Genomic DNA, 17,958 nt, shown 5'->3' with positions numbered 1-17,958 from the left:
GGGAGCCAAATATTCTACAGGATGAAGTCTTCTACATGTTTCTGTTTGCAAATGACCTTTGAAAGGATTCATGTTTGTGAAGTAAGGGGGTAGATTAAATGTCTAAGGTCCTGGCTGCCATTTCCAAACCATGCTACCTATACTTCAGTCATCATTCTCACCACCTTCTCCCCTCTTTAAACCTTGAACTCTGTCCCTACATCCACTCTGGACCCTAATAGGTAAATTTTTGCTTTATTTTGATTCCAACAAGGTCTCCATCTCACTTCCTGGACACCATTTCCAAATCATGCTGCTATGCCCCAACCTCTATCTCTCTGACTCCTTTTAATGTGTTGCCTTTCTCCTATTAGAATATAAGGCCATTGAGGGTAGGCATACATACATACACATATATACATACACACAAATAGGAAGCACTAAATGCTTTTTTTCTGTCTAATGCCCATTTCAACTCTAAAATTTTGTGATTCTATGTTATCAGAACCTTTGATCCTTGTAGTACTGTTGACTTGGCCTGCTGGCCTATTGCTTATTCTAGAGGAAGGAGTGGGGGGGAGGGGTGGAGTCTATTCGCTTAACTGATATTTTTCTTTTTTCCTTTCAATGGCATTCCAGCATTCAAATGACACCTTCCAGCCTTTCTCCTTTACTATCTTTGACTCATGACTCAATAACTTGGTTATCTTCAAAAATGGTCAACATAGTAGAGTTCATTGGTAAATTGCTGAAGACTACTGGATGTACGTTCAAGTTATGTTTCCTTCCTGCAGGAGATATCATTAGGGAGAAGCTATAAAGGCACTCAAAATTAAGTGTTCTTACCCTATTCAACATCATCTTCAGAAGATGCTGGGCATGGCCATTCCCTTCAATTCACAGGAAAATTAGAGCCACCAATCAGAGTGAAGCAAAAACAAAAAAAAATAAAGGCTTAAAATATCCATTTATTGCTAGTTAGTTTTACCTGTCTTTCATCATCTCTTGGTCATTAGGACTTAGAAAGTGATGGTAAAGCTATAGAACTTTTTGATCCAGCAATACCACCTCTAGGTCTGTATACCAAAGAGATCATAAAAATGGGGAAAAAAATCAACATGCATGAAAATATTTATAGCAGTTCTTTTGTGGTGGCCAAGAATTGGAAATTGAGGGGATGCCCATCAATTGGGGAACAAATTGTAGCATATACATGTATTATTATTGTGCTATAAGAAATGAGGCGCAGGCAAACTTTAGAAAAACCTGGAAAGACTTACATGAACTGAATGCTGAGTGAAGTGAGCAGAACCATTGTACACAGCAACAGCCACATTGTGTGATGACTAGCTTTCATAAACTTGGGTCTTCTCAGCAATGCAAGGATCTAAGAAAGCTCTAAAAGACTCATGATGGAAAGTGCTGTCCACATCCAGGGAAAGAATTGTAGAGTCTGCATTGAGATCAAAGCATACTATTCTCTCTCTCTCTGTCTCTCTCTCTGTCTCTGTCTCTCCGTCTCTGTCTCTCTCTTTCTGTCTCTCTCTTTCATGTGTGTTGTTGATTTGTTTTGTTTCTTCTTTCTCATGGTTCCTCCCATTGGTTCTAATTCTTCTTTCCAATATGACTAATGTGCAAATATGTTTAATATGAATGTATAAGTAGAACCTATATCAGATTGCACAACATCTTGGGGAGGGGGGAGGGAAAGAAGGGAGGGGGAGAAAATGGAAAACTCAAAAGCTTATGGAAGTGAAAGTTGAAAAATAAAAATAAATTAATGTAAAAAAGGGAAAGTGATGGCAGGGGCATAGAAATAAATACCATGATCCTCAGCACCACAAAGTAACTGAGGAATGGTCACAAAGAAGGCTTCAAGTTCTTACAAGGTTTTTGCTGAGAATGACATTCAACTCAGTCAACATTAATTAAGTGGCCATTTGTTCAAGGGCACACTTTTGGGGGTGGGGGGGCAAGGAGGGAATAAATACAAAGACAAAAACAACAGCAACGACAACAAAAAACAAAACAAACAAAAAATTAGACCTAGCGCTATGTTCCTAGGGTGAGGAGGAGGAAGAATTGCAACAGAACAGGTAAGGAAAAGCTTTCATGTAAGCTACCGAGTAATTGAGAGAGAGACAAGAGATGGGAAAGCGCTAATGACCAGTAAGATGAGCAACAACCTAGAGCAGGTGTCCCCAGAGCTGTGTTTGGAAGGAAGCTAGGCATTCTCCAAGGCAGATAGCCCCAAAGTGGAATTTGATGTCACCCCCCAAAAGACCATTTACAGTTGACTTATTGGCCCTGGCATAAATGGATTGATGAAGGAAAAAAACCCGGCATCCATTGTGCTGAATTGTGTTGTTTTAATCAATCTCTGTAAGCAACTCAGTTTCCGGTCTTGCTACTGCCACATTCACCCCCATCAGTCTCCTTCCCATAAAGAGGTATTTAGGACAGGCACAGGGGTAGGCCAACCCACAATATGTTTATGCATATTGCCCCTGGTGTGGGCAAACCTTGCTCCTGTTTGTACATGTAAATTGGTTGCTAACCACTCATTTGCCCCTGCCTTCAGTCTCCAGTAAAAGCATTTCCTAATTGCAAATATGGAGGTGGGAGGCAGTGCGTGGGTGGGTGAGGGGGAGGCTACATCTGACAAATGCCCCCATTGAGCTTGCTTTTGAATATGCAGCCCTGGTGTTAATGACACCTCTCAATTAAATTGCAGTTTTGCTCTCAAAAAGCTTTGCCCTATTGTCCAGGCTACTTGACCTGTCAGGGAAAGGAAGAGGGTGGTAGGGCCTTAAAGCTCTCTCCCTCCACTTCTAAAGCCCTGGGCCTGTTCCTGTTCTCCAGGTGCCCCCAACTTCTCTGTTATCTGGAGACTTAATCAAATGCAAATAAAACAAAGCTTTCTCTGGCTGTGCAGCCGGCTCTATCTACATCATGAGTCACTGGGCCCATGGTAATGGCCTGCCATGTAAGCTGCTATCCAGTGTGTGTGTGTTTTTCTTTTAGAGAGATGACAGTTCCCAAGTGCAAGGACACTTCAGCTCTGATAAAACTTTCCTGCTATTGTCTGAGTTTTGTGTTTGTTTTCTGGCAAACCCCACTGCTGCCTGCGTATTGTGTGCAGAAGTACATTTTCCATTTTTGTGTGGCGAGGCCAGGCAGAGTCTTTGGGGGGTTCTCACTCGTATTGCCTGAAGCAAATACCACAGCTCAATAGCAATTTAATATTGTAATCAGGGAGCAAACTGTGCAGTTTTGGCACATTGTGATAATTATTAACTACATCTATTAGTGTTACGATTCTAGTAACTAATATTTACAAAAGGTTCCCTGTGTAGGGGAGACCTTGCCTAGACACAAACGTCTGAGTTAGTCAGTGGACCTTTGAGCCAATGTTCATGTTCACTGTTTAAAGATAAAACATCAATACTGAGAAATCAGACTTCAAAAGGTCTATTTCATGAATAATAAATTCTCAGGGTGTAAACCTATACTGAGCTTTGGAACATTTTGTGAATTTATGGGAAAGTTTTCCTGGGGAAAAAAATCCAAGAGACATTAAAAAAAAAGAAAAAAAGAGAAACCCCAAGATAAAATGTAAAGGAAATATCATTTAATTGACATCACCCAGGAAAAATCTAAAGTATTTCTCCCTTCTCTCACTCATATTTACAATATGATCAATGTTGAGTACAAATGTTTCCTGGTTTCCTTGTGTGCCTATTGGAAGTGAAAGAGGTTATCTGGTTAGAATGGTTGGGGCCTGTTGATATTAGCTATACCTTGTTAAGGAGGAAGGGAATTCAACACAATCACTGAGGTGAAAGAAACTAGAGATGGAGAAGACCATTTAAGAGTTGGAGTATAACCTGAAAGGAAAACATTATTTACAAATAATGATTCTGTCACATTTCAGTTAAATTTCTCAGGCAATAGACATACACCAGATGAATCAATACTAAGATATCGTAATTTTTTTTTTCTGGACCCTCTTCAATATTTAACTGTACCTTCAGGAGCAGAATTTGTTGTTACCTGGTGTCCCTTGTATCTCCAGGGTTTAGCATATCTCCTGGCACATAGTCGGTGCTTATCAACTTGATCTTTTGAGAATTCTCAAATCCAAAGCAAAATAATATTGAACTAAGACTGTTCTTGCTCAGGTAAAACTGAGAAGATCTTGTTTGATTCTTTTCCATTGGCTCTGCAGGACAAATGTCTGTGACATTAATGGAGTCCTGACACATTTTTCTCTCAGCAGGGGATTTTTAAATCTAGAGAGGAATAGAGGTATGGTAGAAAGAACACTGGACTTGAGGTTGGAAGTTCCTCAAAGGCAGAGGTTGTTTCATTTGTGTCTTTTTATCCCCAGCTCCTGGACCAGTGTTTGCCATGCCTAGAACTTTCCCACTCTTTTTCTCTCCCTCTTTTTCTTTGGAGGGCAATTGGGGTTAAGTAACTTGTCCAAGGTCACATGGCTAGTTCTTGTGTTAAGAGGCCAGATTTCAACTCAGGTCCTCCTGACTCCAGGGCTGGTGCTGTACTCACTGCGCCCCCCCCCCCCCCCCCCCCACTCTCTTTTGATAGACGTGAAGTTTCTGAATCATCTATAAGCCTTTGGCCCCTTTCCTTTTTTGAACCTGAGACATATCATCGTGTATGAGTATGTGTGTGTGTGTGTGTATTTGCCATTCTCTATTGTGTTCATCTTCACAGTGAACTCATTGGGTTTTAGATTATATCTCTGTGTTTTAGAGGATCTTATCAAACTCTTTTGGTTCTTCGTCCTAGGTGACAGATGGTAGCACATAAGTCACCAAAATGGTGCCACCACTTTCTTCACAGAGACCTTTTTTCTCATGCTCTTGATGAGCAGTACAAGATGAGGTAACCAAGGGTCCATTGTGGAAATATAGTCAGAGTGGATAACCATTCTGTGCATCAGACATCCATGCTTGCTCTGAAGTGATCTGTCAAATGTATTATTATATGGCTACCCATACATCACAAATGTTTTGGGAAAATATTAGAAATGACATGGATACAGTGAGCTCCAAATAACATCACCAAAATTGAAATTGATCACATATTAACAGATATGAAAATCTCAGCTACAAATGTATCATTCCTCAAAAATGGAGTATAAGACGGCCACCAACTTGATAGAACACAGATTAAAATGAGTACGAAAGTAGAATAAAAATTAGAAAAAAGATATGATATGCAAGTAAGGCAATTCCAGCCTCATTAATTTTTAGCAAGTTGAGTGTTAAAAAATGTGTTATGGGCAGAAGAAAGGCTATCACTACTGGTTATAATAATTTTGTATCGATCAATATCAGGCATCTACTGTGCTAAATGCTGGAGATTCAAAGGCAAAACCACAAAAGCAGTTTGTGAAATTTGGATTCAGTCAAATTCTGCCCTTGACATAATATTTAGATGAATAGATACAGCTACAGTGTAGAAGGAGGTTGGGGACAGCTAGGTGGCACAGTGGATAGAGGGCAGGGCTTGGAATCAGGAAGATCCCTCTTCCTAAGTTCAAATTTGGCTTCAGACATTTACTGACCCTGGGCGAGTCACTTCACCCTGTTTGCCTCAGTTTTTCATCCATAAAATGGGATGGAAAAGGAAATGGCAAATCACTCCAGTGTTTTGCCAAGAAAACCCCAAATGGGGTCACAAAGAGTTGGATATGACTCAGCCACAAAAAAAACAAGAAGGAAGTTGACCTCAGGGAGGAAGTCTGAGCAGTCTGAGAAGATCTGAAGAAGTTGGTGTTTCAGCTGAATCTTGAAAGAAACCAACAATGTTAAGGTAGGGGTGAAGAAGGAGAGAATTCCAAGCATGAGGAACAGCAAGTAGTACAATGATCAGAAGAAGGGAGACAGAGTGAATTGTTTCAGAAGCCACAAATAGGCTGGTATTGTTAGAGAACATAGAAGGGAAGTAAAGTGTGAAAAACCTGGACAGGTAGACAGTGGCCAGACTGAAAATCCTTAATGATAAGGAGAGGACATTATATTTGATCTCAGAGATAATAAGATACTAGAGTTACTGAGTAAGGGCTGATATAGTCAGAACTCCTTTTTAGGAAGATCACTTTGATTGCTATGTAGAGAGTGAGTTAGAATAGAGGAGAGATTTAAGGCAGGGAAACCAGTTAGGTTTAGAGCCATGGATAGGGAACTTGCCCAAGGGGGCGGGGAATCTGCAGCCTTGAGGCCACATGTGGCCCTCTAGATCCTCAAGGGCAGTCCTTTGACTGAATCTAAGTTTCACAGAACAAATCCTTTTATTTGTGACCCTTTAACTGAATCCAGACTTCACAAAACAAATCCTTTTATTAAGGAGATATGTTTTAGGAAGTTTGGATTCAGTCAAAGAGCCATGCTTGAGGACCAAGAAGGCCACATGTGGCCTCAAGGCTGCAGGTTCCTCAGCCCCGAATCACTGCCTTGCTCAAGAAGCTCTGTTGCTTCCCTTTTACAACACAAAAGGGTCAAGTTCTCCTGTTTGTCATTTAATGTCCTTCAAAATCTAGCTACAGCTTACTTTTCTAGACTCATCACACATTATTTGCCTTTATCTAACACCCAGCAGGGGCCTGCATATTCCTTAGCAGCTGAACCAGATTAAAAAAATTAACTGGGAAACATTTAACAAAATTAACAAAAATATGATGGAATACAATGTTAATATGTAGTTTTCTAAGTCAATATTCAGCAGCATGGTTTAGTGTCTCCATTTCTATTTGAGATAGAGATCAACACCACTGATGTACTCTATAGTCTGGGTAAATTGGTTTACTTGCTGTCCCTCCTAGGACATTTCATCTCCTGTTTTTGTGCCTTTGTCTAGGTCAGAGGTTTGCAAATTTATTTGACCTACTTCCCCCTTTTCAGAAAAAAAAAATTACTCAGCACTCCCCTGGAAGTCTTTAACCCTTTAACAACTGAAAACACATTTGTCATTAAAAAATATATATAAAATATTTTTCTAAAAAATCACGCATCTTAAATTTAATAAGCTTTTTTCCTGCATTGAAAGTTTGATTACACAATATTATATCATGCAACTGTATAGTATCATATTGTAAAGAAGTCATTACATGCACATATTCCTGCTGATGCATGCTAGACTTTCCAACTATGCTCGACATGCTCACCTGCCAACACTTGCTTGTTAAGACTTGTCAGTAGACTTGACCACTGATCCCTTATAACTTGTATTGTGCTTGTTTACTTGAAAATAATGTAATCACTATGACATTAACTCTGTTACACAACAGATGAAATATGTACAAATGGTTTTTCAAAATTTTCTTCTCTTCTTTCCTTATGCTTCCATAGCCCCCTGATTTTTATTCAATGCCCCCCAATTGTACCCAAGGCTATTATTGCACCCCCTGAATTGTTCTAGTGCCTCTGAGAGGGCGGTATCACCCACTTTGGAAACTCTATCTCTTAGCCCTAGAATGCATAACCAACCCACTTCCACATTTTTCATTCCCTAGCCTCCTTCAAAACTTAGATCAAGCACTACCTCCCACATGAAGCCTTTCCTGATTTCTTTGACTACAAGCATCCCTGCCACACCCCCAAATCATTAACTTGAATTTACTTTGTGTATATTTTATATCATCTATGTAATTATACGCTTATACATATATATAGCATACACATTTGTGTTCCTGTTCATCTCCTCCTTCCCCCATCCCCTCATTATGTAAGCTCCTTGAGGACAGGGAATGTGTCTTCTTTGTATCTCTAGTGCCTACTGGAATGTCTGCTACATGGTATACACCATATAAATGCTTGTTAGCTGATCAGTTTCTTTAATATTTACATGTAAATTCTCATATTTAGAGGAATGGAAAAATTAAAGGGTTATAGATTTGAAGGACCTATTAGCTCTTGCCTGACTTGTGGTGGCCAGTAGTGGTATGCTGACATGTGGTGGTACAATGTAGATTTCTCAGTTCTGTGGGGTCTGACCAGGTTGTTTCAAAATTGTGCTCACAAGCTGGGTGATAGAACATTTTGTTGCATCACATTTTTGCTCATCTCCATGGTGTTCCATTGATGGAGTTTTCCAATGCCTCATCTTAGAACATTACTTGAGAACCTTCTACTTGTTTGTTCACAAGAGAGTAAAATTTGCCCTATGAAAGTGACACCTGTTATATACACACATTCATGAGTCAACCTTTTGTTCTTTGAATATGATTTTGAGAGATTATATACATCACTCATTGGCAAATTTAAGCTTGACTTAAGGGGAAAACTTTTTAATGTCGAGTAAATTTAGTAAAAGAAGGTTGAAGTACAGACTGAGCAAGATCAGTTTGTTAACAGTAACACATATAATTGTTAACAAAACAGGTTAGGTTGTCAACCTCAGTAAAGCCAGTGACCCCAAGAGAAGGAGGGCACCCCTCTTTATTGACACACAACAAAGAAGGGATCTTGGTAGGCATGGAGAAAAGGTGATAGGTTATAAGGTTGGGGCAAATGTCAATGGCAGACAACTCCCAGTTCCTTGACCAGCTCTCTGGGCAGGTCCTGCTCCACACTGAAGTTCACAGGGTCTGGTCCATGTCAGATCCTTCACCATTGCTGCTCCAAGGAATTTAAGGCTCCACCAAGCCACAAACAAAGTCTCAGCATCCCAGTCATGCTTCCTCAGTCACCTGGGCTCAGGTGACAACTGGCTTTAGGTAGAAAGGAGGGCTGGCATTGAGGAAGAGCACAATCCCACCACTCTGACAATTAAGTAATGTTGTTGTATGGGATCCATCTGCATCTTGTAGTCTTTGCTAGGGGATCTCAATTGCCAGACTTGCTGTCTCCTTGGAAGAGATTAAAAAGTCCCCTAACTACACAAAGAGGGTCAAGGACAGATGACATATCTTTTGGGTATGTTAATTTGTGGGGCTTAACAAACAGATCTAGGAATTATCCCAGGAGACATTGGCATGAGAGATAACAACTTTTCTTTTAAACGAAATTTCAGCAAACTCAGAGGGATATCTAAGTTTCTGAAGCCAACTCAAGGATATAGAGAGGTGGCTTTAGGCAGAGGCAGATTCAATTATAAAAATCAATACAGCATAAAATCAATTACATTGTAGAATCAATGCAGTAGAAATCCATATAGTAGAAACTAGAAGTGATATTAATTTTTTTCACTAACAATTTGAACTGTACAAAAGTATAACATGACTAGAAGACTGGTGATGCTCTAGATAGAAAAAGGAAGGAAAAATGGCAGATTTTTTTGGGGGTGTATATGGATAATAAGTTTTCTTCTGTGTATGTTAAGTTTGAAATGTCTATGTATTAATATGAACTGACATTGTAAAACTGGAGTGTGAAAAGGCATTCCTCAAGCTATCTTCTAGGAGGGAGGCCAGTCTTCACTTTGAGCATAAGTAAGTTATTTGACTTTGGCAGAAATGCAAACATCAGACAGTTCAAGTAACTTTAAAATTTACCCTGCTCCACATTCTTAGTGGTAGTTTATACTCTTTTATTGCCTCTTTATGCCATTATTCCTTTTAGAGGTTTGCTCCTTTTTACCTCCTCTTACTAATAGCTAGTTTAAATTTTTTTAACATTCACTTTTATAAGATTTTGAATTCCAAATTTTTTTTCTCCCTCCCTTCCTCCCCTCCCCCTTCCTCAAGATGGCAAGCAATGTGATATAGGCTATACGTATACAATCACATAAAACATATTTCCACATTATTCATATTGTGAAAGAAGAATCAGAACAAAAGGGAAAATGATGAGAAAGTAAAAAACAAAAAACAACAACAATAAAAGAGGAAATAGTATTCTTTGATCTACATTTACATTCCATGGCTCTTTCTCTGGATATGGATAGCATTTTCCATAATGAGTCTTTTGGATTTGTCTTAGATCATTGTATTGCTGAAAAGAGCTAAGTCTATCCGAACTGGTCATCCCACAATGTTGCTGTTACTGTGTACAATGTCCTCCTGGTTCTGCTCACTTCACTTTGCATCAGTTCATGTACGTTTTTCCAGGATTTTCTGAAATCTGCTTGCTCATCATTTCTTATAGCACAATAGTATTCCATTACCTAATGGATAGTTTTTATATAGTATTTTAGGGTTTGTGAAGCATTTTACATATTATCTCACTTGATCCTCACAAACAACCCTGTGAAGTTATTACTATTTGAAAGCTTAAATGACTTGTCTAGGGTCTTACACACAGTATGTCTGAGGAAGGTTTTTTTTTTGTTTTTTGGAGGGGGGGGGAAGGTAGGACAATTTGGGTTAAGTGACTTGTCCAAGGTCACATGGCTAGTTTTTTGTGTTAAGAACTCAGGTCCTCCTGACTCCAGGGCTGGTGTTCTATTCACTGCACCAACTAGCTGCCCCTGAGGAAGGTTTTTTTTTTTAAGCAATTGGGGTTAAGTAACTTGCTCAAGGTTACACAACCAGTTATTTCTGGGTGTGGTGCTAAGCATCAGAGCCCGGATTCGATCCTAGGTCATCCTGACTCTGGGGCTGGTGCTCTTACTCACTGAGCCACCTGGCTGCCCCTGAGGAAGGTTTTAAACTCAGGTCTTCCTTACTCCAAGTTCTGTGATTTATCCACTATACCACCTTCTTATTTTGTCTTAGTAATTTGTTTTGCTGACCTTTTCTTCTTTACCTCATTTTATCAATTATTTCCTGTTTGAGTCCTTCTGCTCCTTGGGTCTTTTTCTTCAATGCTTTTCTTCCTTAAAACTGAATCTTTCATCTTCTCTTTCAACTCAAGTTGATATCCTTCAATTTTTCTTCAAGTTTTCTCCAATTTCTCCAAATCCCCCTTCATTATATTCACCTGTCTTCTTCACAAGTCCAAAGTTTTCCAATTGCTGTCACAATTTCCTTCTTCTTGTTCTCTTAAAGTCTATCTGATTCTCTAGAGTTTAGACCAGGGGTGGAGCACCTACAGCCTCAAGGCCATGTGTGGCCCTCTAGGCCCTCAAGTGTAGCCCTTGGACTGAATCCAATCTTCACAAAACATACCCCCTTAATAAAAGGATTTGTTCTGTAGAAGTTGGACTCAGTCAAAAGGCCAAACCCAAGGACCTAGAGTGACACAAGTGGCCTCAAGGCCACAGGTTCTTCACCCCTGGTCTAGATCCTGCTGCATGAGAAACTGCAGATAAGCTATAGAAGGTGCAATAAGAATTGGTGAGGGCAGAAACTTCTTTCCCATTGTACTCGAGTCAGACAATTCTTTTTTCACACACCACATTCAAGGGTTGTCAGTAAGAAGGGAAAGTGCATATAACAGAGAGAAGGGACAGACTTTCATTATTTTGCCAATGGTCAGCATTGATTGCACCCCTTGAAGAAACTGTACCTTGCTATTTGAGTCATTTGGATGATTGAGGGCTGACGCCTTCTCCTTCTGGTGATTCTGTTGGAGTGGGGTGGAGGATGCCTTGCAATACCGGCTTCTCTGCCTTAGTCTAATATTAACATCTTTACTTGGTAACTAGGAGATGATGTCAGCAGCATCATTTTATTATCCATTTCAGTGGAACCTGAGCCCAGATGCTGGGCCCCCTCTCTCAGGCCTGCAGGCAATTTTAATTGCTTACTCTTGCTCAAACAGATGAAGCTCCAGTCCGTGTATTTTCAATTGATATCAGCAGTCATATCAATCAAATCAATAGGAGATCTACACACATGGAGAAAGCAGTGATGTGAGCTTGATTTTCACTGTCAAAGGAACTGATTAAGTCCAAATGTAAGGTTGAGAAACAGCAAGATAAAAATTCATTTCATTTCAATTCAATTCAACAAACATTTATTATGTGCCGACTATATCCAAACACTCTGCTAGGAGTCAGGGATACAAAAGTGAAAAATGACACATTTCCTGTACTCAAGTAGCTTAAAATCTACTAGAAAACTTGTTCAGTTGTTTCAGTTGTGGTTGACTCTTGGTGACCCCATTTGGGGTTTTCTTGGTGAAGATGCTAGAGCAGTTTGCCATTTCTTTCTCTAGCTCATTTTACATATGAGGAAATTGAGGCAAATAAGGTTAAGTGACTTGCCCAGGGTCACACAGCCATTAAATGTCTGAGGCCAAATTTGAACCTAGAAAGAGGAATCTTTCTGACTCCAAACCCTGCCCTCTATCCACTGTGCCACCTAAGCTGCCTTACTCTAAAATATATGCCATTAAATATATAATACATTGTAAAATGTGAGCAGGTCCAAGAAGAGATCCAGATAAAATATGAAAATTTTAAATCAATTAATTATTTAGTGAGTTTAACTGGTAATATGTTTGGGGACATACTTGTGCCATCACTTAAATATAATTTATGTAATTTATAACTGAATTCCATAGATCTGTGATTTCATCTGTCCAGGTGATTCTTTAAACTATGCAGATTACAGTCCCTTATGTGCCTTAGATAAGGGGTTCTTAACGTGTAATGTATTTTCTTTGTAATCCTATGTATTCAGTTTTATGCATTTAAAAACATTATTCTGAGTAAGGGCCCATAGGCTTTGCCAGACTGCTGAAGGGGTCCATGATGCAAGAAAATCTTTAAGAACCCCTTCCTTAGATAGTTTCATGAACTACACCTTCAAATCTTCACTTGGTGGCTAACCTTTTGGTTCTGAGTTTGCACTTAGCTATCTTGGTCCTCAGATAACAGAGAGAGTCTATGGCAGGTGCTTTCCTTGAAGCCTTTCCAGCTTGGTAGCAGCTGTCAGAGCTTGACCTCCACTGGCATAGCTTTTGGAAGCCCAAGGTCGCCTCCATAATGAAGCATCAGAGTAGGACTTTAATCAACAAACAAGTATTTATTGATTGCTTCTATGTGCCGGGCACTATGTGATGCACAAGGGATGCAAATACAAGAACAAAACAATCTGTATTCTCAAGAAACTTACATCCATTGGGGTGGGGGAAGATTATCTGAAGAGACTGAAGTTTATAGAGAATAAATACAAGGTCTTTGGGAGGATGGGTACTAGCAGATGGGGTGAGGGAGAATAGCCTTTGTGGTTCTTGAGGTGTGTCTTGAATGAAGACAGAGATTCTCTGAGGAGGAGGTCCATGCCAGACATGAGAGATGGCCAGTACTTTCAGTAGGAAAACATACTTTGTCAGTCTTGGAAATTTTTATGCTTTGAGCTCTGTACTCTTTTGGCGAACATCATTAACACTGTCAGTTTTTTAAATGTCCTTCATATAAATGGTAGACCGAGTTGCTTGATGACAGGGTGCTCTGAACATGAAATAATCATCAACAGACTTCTATGGAAAGAGTAAGGCTCGAAGGGAAAATATGAGGAAGACCAAAGATGAAAAAAAGATGCAACTGGCAGAGAACTTACAAAATAACAAAAGAAATTCTTCAAATAAATGCACGTAAATGAGGAGGACCAGAGAGTGTTTTGCTGCCTGAATTGACAGAGAGGGAAAATGAATAACAGAGGGTGGTGAAAAGGCTGAAGCTTTTACTGTCTTCTTTGCTTCTGTCTTTTCAGAAAAGATCAGATATGAACAACTGACTGGAGCAGGTCCCAACTGTGATGGAAGGATAGAAAGCCAAACGAGAATAGGGAAAGACATAGTCAGAGTACCTAGAAAAATGAAATGTATTCAAAGCAGCAGGGCCTGATGACATGTACCCTAGGGTACTTAAGGAATTGGCAGGGTTCATTTCAGAGCTACTCACCAGCATTTTTTGAGCAATCATAGAGGACAGGAGAAGTCCCTAAGGATTGGAAAAGGGTAAGCGTTGTGCCCACCTAGAAGAAAGGAAAAAAGAGGATGAGCCTGGAAGCTATGGAGCAGTCAGTTTAACATCAATACCTGGGAAGGTATTGGAATAAATCATCAAATGATCCATTTGCTAGCAACTAAAAGAGCACACAGTGCTAAGTAGCAATCACCATAGCTGTGCAAAGAGCAAATAGTGCCAGACCAATTTAATTTCCTCCGATGATAGAGAATGAGAGGCTACAGAGTCAGGGGAAATCGATGGATGTGATCTGTCTTGATTTCAGTAAGAAGTTGGATTCTTTACCACTGCACACTGCCTTTGACAAGCTAGGAAAGCATGCTCTTGGCAATTCCGCTGTTCAGTGGCTGGGACGGCAGCACCAAAGGGTGGTTTTCAATGACTCCCTGTCAGCCTGAGGGGACACATCAAGTGGTGCTCCAAAGCTAGTGGTTCTGGGAACCCTTCTCTTCAATATCTTTATTGATGATCTGGATAAAGCAATCAAGAAGCTGTCCCTCATACTAGCATTGGATACGAAATTAGGTGGGGTGGTTAATATTCTGGAAGACTGAAACTCCAAAATGATATTGACCAATTGGGGAAGTGGTCCTTTATAAGCAACATAAAACTCAACAACAATGCATGCAGACTGACACACTTGGAGTGGAGCACATAGTAGGTGATCAATAAATACATCATTAAGTGGAAGGGAGATTCCCTACAGATCAGAGGTTTTTAACCTAGCAGTCATGGACTTAGTTTTCAAAAAACATATTTTGATAACTATTTCAAGAAAATTGGCTTTCTTTATTTTAGTCACTTAAGCATATTATTCAGAGAAAGGGTCCATAGGCTTTACCAGACTGCCAAAGGGGCCATGACACTGAAAAAGGTTAAGAAAGGGTTATGGATGTTATAGTCCTCCAGGTTTCCCCCATTTTTATGTAACATTATGCTGACTGTATTAAACTGCAGACTATATAATAAGACTTTCTTAGTGAGATCCATTAACCCTCCAGAAAGAGCAAACTAACACAAGTGAATAATGCTGCCTTTTCTCCATCATCTAGTATCACCACCCCATTCACCCCAAAGGGTACATATCTCCTCATTGAGCCCCCAACATAGCTAAAAGACCTTTTTCATTGTGCTTATTTGTCAGATATTTCATTCTGACCTTCAACAATTCTAACACTATTCTTTTTTTTAAAATTTATTTTAAACTTAAATACACAATAAGAAAAAAGAAGCATAATTATAAACTTAAATACAAAATAAGAAAAGAACAAAATTGCCATATGCACAGCAGAATGTAAGAGGATTCAAATTATATAGCAATTAATTTCCATTTCAAGAAAGCCTATATAGCAAATATTACACATTGTGTTCCAAGCTGTCCATCTTTTCTTTGCTTCTTTGTAAGTTTTCTTTTGTTCTCTGCTGTGTACTTTTTACCTTGTTCTTCCCCCTCCTTTTAAGAATGCTACAATTAAGCACAAATGTGTATATACCTATCAAAGATAAACACACATATACACATACAGATATACGTGTATATATGGTATATATAATTGATTCTAACACTATTCTTAAATCCAGGATGCAAGTCAGACTATGCCTGTCTTTCCTCTCTTTTCTGGGTCTTCAGTAGCTGTGGGTGCTGAGGAGGTAAGGGTTACAGTATCTGCAGAGGCAGGTGACAGGCCACATCTCCATAACATTTGCTCCCCTGGGTGATGGCTTTAGGGGCAGACTGGAAGCAGGGTTGGTGGCATGGGTGGCAGTGCCGTTCCCTGGAATCTTGGGCTTACTTGCTTATATAATGATGGCATTTGGTAGGTAGTAGCTGGTGGTGGGAGAAGGGAAAGGATAAGCATTTACACAGTGCATTTTTCTAAGCATTTTATAATTGTTATCTTATTCGATCATCACAATGACCCTTTTATTATTACTATTATTACCCCTCACTTTACAGCTGAGGAAACTGAGGTACACAGAGGCTAAGGACTTCACACAGCTATGGCTAAAGCTGAATTTGAATTCAGGTCTTCCTGGCTGTAGACCTAGAGCTCTATCCAGTGTACCCTAGCTGTTATAGGTGGTGCCTGGAATGGCAGTCCCTTTTCTCCAGAGAGATTGCTCCTCTCAATGATGGCTATGGGGGTTGGGCTCAAATCAGGACTGGTGGATGGCATGGAGAGTCCCTGTAATTCCCTGGGTTCTGGTGCTCTGGATTTTGGGCTGTTTCTGCAAAGATTTACTTCAGCTAGGCTGACTTGCCTATTATCTGGATGATAATAATTGATAATTAATGATAATGAAAATCACTAGCATCTATATAACTCTTTATGATCCACAAATTACTTTACAAATATTGTCTCATTTGATACTCACAGAAATCCTGGGAGGTAGGTCTAATTATTATTCCTGTTTCACATTTGAGGAAATTAAGACAGAGAGATTAAGTGACTTGCTCAGGGTCACAAAGTTAGTAAGTGTCTGAGGCTGAATTTGAACTCAGGTCTTGACTCCAGGTTCAGTATTATCTACGGTAATTCTAACTCATCATTACTGTATCATGCCTGTGTGTTGGAATTATGATCTATTTTCTGAGCTCTATTTCTCCTGGCAAGGCCCTCTGTTTTATACTATGGTCCCATGAAAATATTACTTCTGGCCTTATCCATTGTTCTTCATCAAACTGTTCACCATGCTTAGTCCCTGCTCCTTAAGGGTTTATCTATTTCTTCACAAATGCATTGCCTTAATATACCATGTTCTTTCCTTTCCCCCATCCCTCCCCCCACTTTTTTTTTTTGCCTTTTTGGAGGGCACTTGGGGTTAAATAACTTGCCCAAGGTTACACGGCCAGTTTTTTTTTGTGTGGGTGTCAAGTGTCTGAGGCTGGAACTGAACTTGGGTCCTCCTGACTCTGGGGCTGGTGCTTCACTCACTGCGCCACCTAGCCGCCCCCTCCCCCATCCCATTTTATCACTTTTGTCCTTTTTGAATAAAATATGCCTTTCTAGAACCAGAAAGCCAGCAACCATCAATACCATCCCACCAATTCCTGGTCATTCATAAGTTAAATTTGTCTCCTTGTATTAGTAATTCTAGTTTGCCTGCTGGTTACCCATACTTTGTGTGCTTATATACAGATATCTGTGGCCATGGGTTTTATTGCTGGCTTCTTTTCTGGAGTTTTTTCCTATGAAAAATAGAAGGCCAGCACTTACAGTTAGCCATCTATCTTAAGGTGTAGCTTGTATTATCTGCAGTATAGGGATAGGGCCTTCATCTGTGTGGGTTGGGGTTTTTTTTTTCATTATTATGGGGAACATCAGATACCTAGGAAGCACCATGGATAGAGCTCTAGGCCTAGAGTCAGGAAGACTCATCTTTGTGAGTTCAAATTTGGCCTCAGACACTTAACTATCTATGTGACCTTAAGCAGGTCACTTAACCCTGTCTAACTCAGTTTCCTCATCTGTAAAATGAGTTAGAGAAGGAAATGGCAAAACACTCCAACATCTTTGCCTAGTAAACCCCCAATGGGGTCACAAAGAATTGTACAGGACTGAAATGGCTGAAAAACACCGAATGGGAAACTTCTAAGTATTGAAACTCCCTCTGCCTATGCAGATAGTTTCTGTGCAGTTTATAAAAGTTGTGTAGGGCATCAGGGGGTTAATTGACCCATCCAGGGCTACAGAGCCAGTATGGGCCAGAGGGAAGACTTGAAACCAGGTTTTCCTGACTTCAAGATTGGCTCTCAGTCAGTACATCACACTGCTTGTCAACTACTGTAGCTCAGCAAATATATGTAGACGGTTTTCTCTCTCTCTCTTTTCACTTCATACATAATGTAATATCTTTGATATGCACAGACTCAAAGAGCACAGAAGTGATTACACACCTGAGGAAGAGCCAGTAATCGAGCCGAGTTGATTGGTTAGCCATTAAGGAAGCAGTGTAAGTTGACATTTGAATTGGGTGCTGAAGTGTTTAGTGTTTCTGTGTGCACGTGTGAATCGCTGTAAAACATGAGAACAGCAACTTTAATGTTTGATTCTCATAAGCAGGAGAAATATTTCACTTTATAATCATTCAAAACTGCTTCTAAAAGTTTCTGCCATATTGAAGCTTCATAAAGGCAGATATACAGAGGCAGACAGA

The sequence above is a fragment of the Petaurus breviceps genome, unplaced genomic scaffold (genome assembly GCF_028583685.1).
Source record: "Petaurus breviceps papuanus isolate PSGF00001 unplaced genomic scaffold, PetGlider_PUasm1.0 38, whole genome shotgun sequence".
NCBI classification, from domain to species: Eukaryota; Metazoa; Chordata; class Mammalia; order Diprotodontia; family Petauridae; genus Petaurus; species Petaurus breviceps.
The sequence above is the reverse complement of the archived record's forward strand: the minus strand, read 5'-3'. Positions refer to the sequence as shown.